General features: G+C 37.2%; 1 long non-coding RNA gene across 2 annotated transcripts in view; it reads right to left on the reverse strand.

Moving 5' to 3' along the window:
- Nucleotides 1-1007: 1007 nt before the first annotated feature.
- The window catches only part of LOC116700798 (uncharacterized), a 3918-nt gene continuing 2130 nt past the window's right edge, over nucleotides 1008-2795 (reverse strand). For both annotated transcript variants that reach the window (XR_004334736.1, XR_004334735.1), the window contains exon 2: nucleotides 1008-2741. This is a non-coding gene — a long non-coding RNA (uncharacterized LOC116700798). The remainder of the gene's footprint in view (nucleotides 2742-2795) is intronic.

Raw genomic sequence — 2795 nt, forward strand, 5'->3', positions numbered from 1 at the left:
ATACCAAATCTTTGGACTACCCGTCCCAAAATATTTTCAAATGTTGCATTGATTGTGTGACATGTACATTTGTTTCTCCACTTTATTGTACAGGATCTACTTTTATAATGCATACATTGCTAAATATATAACATAATTCATACAAAATCACTTTTAGGCATGGCAATGTCAGTCTGATGGTTGGTTGCCACTTTTTGTCCAGGTTGCAATATCTCCACTACTGATGGTTACATAAGTAAGATGGTTAACTTGGAAAACAGTTTACTATATAATATAAGCATTTTAGCATTGTCTGAGAGAGGATGTACTTAGTACAGAAGGTGGTAGCATATTAACCGTTAGTCATTTGTATTCATTCTTTTTATATTCTGAGTCAACAACTGCCCCCTTGTTTGCAAGCACAGTTAGCATGGACCCTGGCCAACGCTACATGTCACCGGAGGTCAACTTTAACTACACTAAGTACTTGATTAATTTTCTTTGAACGCAACAGTGTGCAACAATAATTGTCCCTTCAACATTATGACATTATATCAAGAGAGAAACACCCCCATTTTGCAAAACTTGCGGTGGCCCTGAGAGTTCAACACACAATTTACAGTAAGAAAACACACAAGCAAATGGAGAACATATTTACACATATGCAGCATTGCAAAATGTGCCAGAAAAGCATGTACCTTTTGTTGTGCCTCATGTGTTGTCAAACAGAAATGTGCTTTTGTTTTATTTATTTGAAAATTGTTTACCTGACTAGTGTGCAAATGTGGTCAAATTGGTAATATTAGTTTAATTATGTTTTTTCTATTATTTAAAAAAAGAAATAGCAACATACAGTAAACTATTTATTACATCAAACCAATTATTAGGTATTCTTTGACACATGCAGGGGAAATATATATATTCAATAATAATAATATAATAACCTGTCCTTTTGGCATGGGACTGATCCCTAATTAGAGACAATGCATTTATAGCCATAGATTCCAGTGTTAAAAAGGAAACCAAACAACAAAGGAGAGATTTTAATTCACATCAAGTCACGCTTCCAGATAGTCAATACAGCAGCCAAACAGGCAATGCGATAGTGTTCAAAGGTACAAAATCTTGTCCAGAAGAAAGACTGACTCATAGCATAATCTTAGAGCATACACAGATGTGTATTTTTTTTTTTTTATACAGAAAACAGTATCAAACATGAGGCAAAGTCATCTCATGACAAAACCAAGAACACACGCATGCAGCTGTTTTTTTCCATAATATTGAGCTTGCATACAAAGGCAGACAGATTACAAAATCATAATCACATGTCAGTTGTATTCATTACATATTCATCAGAGAGAGAGAGAGAGAGAGAGAGAGAGAGAGAGAGAGTGATCACCGTTGTGTCAAGGGTTATATTGAGAAGCCAACAAGGTTTCACAGCCGGTTTGTGCATCACAAATCAATGTGGCTGAAGAGGTTGTTAACATTTTTTAAAAAAGAAGTGAGGGCTGATGTACTGCATTTAAACATTTAATGCCCCAGGTTTGAAGGTGTGATACCATTTGTCAAAATCAAATTTTCTTCAGAATGAATAGAATGCAGTGTGAAAGCAATGTAGTCGTTCTAATAATACTGTCAACAATAAAACTAGGGGTTAAAAGGGTCAAATAATATAACAAATGGACATTAGGGCTGTTTGTCACAATCCACCAGCTGGAATTAGCGAGTTAAAATGATGTAATTATAAAAACAGTCACGCTGACACAATCGACATGCTCCAAAAACAAACGGGGCCGGCCTATCACTTACAGTGACGTTAAGTAATGATAAAATGCTGTTAGCTGAATTGCAAGCCTGACAGGAATCCTGAACGTTACGTGAGGACTACGAGTGTGGCGTATTCTGTGTTACCAGTCAGTGCACGGTGGATTCTTCCAAGAAAGGTGGGTGTGGGGGGAGGGGGCATGCAGAAAAGGTCATACTGTGGGATCAAACTCATAAAATTACAAATACATGGCATGCATCCCTGACAACTGGTCCACTGGTAGGTTTCCAGGTCTGCACAGGGACTCGTGGTATCAATTCTTAGAACATAAAATATTAAAAGAAAGAAAAAACATCAATAATTCAACAGGCTAGAAGGAGTTAAAGTAAAAGTTGTATATTTGCCTTGAGTGATCTGGTATAGTTTGCTCCTGGGCTGTGAGTTCAGCCGTCTCCATTCCCAGATTTGTGTGCCCAAATACAAAGTTTGAGACATGAACAATATCAACAACACAGAGCGCTAAGCTGTACATTCTCAGAGATTTTACTGTGGAAAAGAAGGGGTTAAACATGTACATTCTGTTTGATATATTTATAGTGGAGCTGCTTACATTAAAAAAAAAGAAACCCTCAACAGATGCAACAACATAGTAACAATATACATACACGGCTAGAATATAAAAAATTCTGCCTTTCTCACCCCAGCCCATCTCAGCCAAGCTTGCATTGCACGACTGAACAATCGCAGTGACTTTAGCATAGGTGTGCGTACACCCTTTCAGCAGCAAACTTGAACTTCAGCAACAATAGGCTGTTGTAAACAATACATGCTTTTGACATACTGTATATATTTTTTTAATTTGTCGTAAACTTTCCGTTTTTAAAATTCTGCCCTTTTAACAAACGGCAGGTACATTTTTCAGCCACATTACAGTTGAAAATGCTGCCGGCGAGTTTTTTGTGGAAACTCATTTATCTGCAGTGTAAACAATAAACTACACATACGCGCAAGTGCGTGTGTGCGCGCACACACACACACACACACACAC

Source organism: Etheostoma spectabile, chromosome 13, assembly GCF_008692095.1.
Source record: "Etheostoma spectabile isolate EspeVRDwgs_2016 chromosome 13, UIUC_Espe_1.0, whole genome shotgun sequence".
NCBI classification, from domain to species: domain Eukaryota; kingdom Metazoa; phylum Chordata; class Actinopteri; order Perciformes; family Percidae; genus Etheostoma; species Etheostoma spectabile.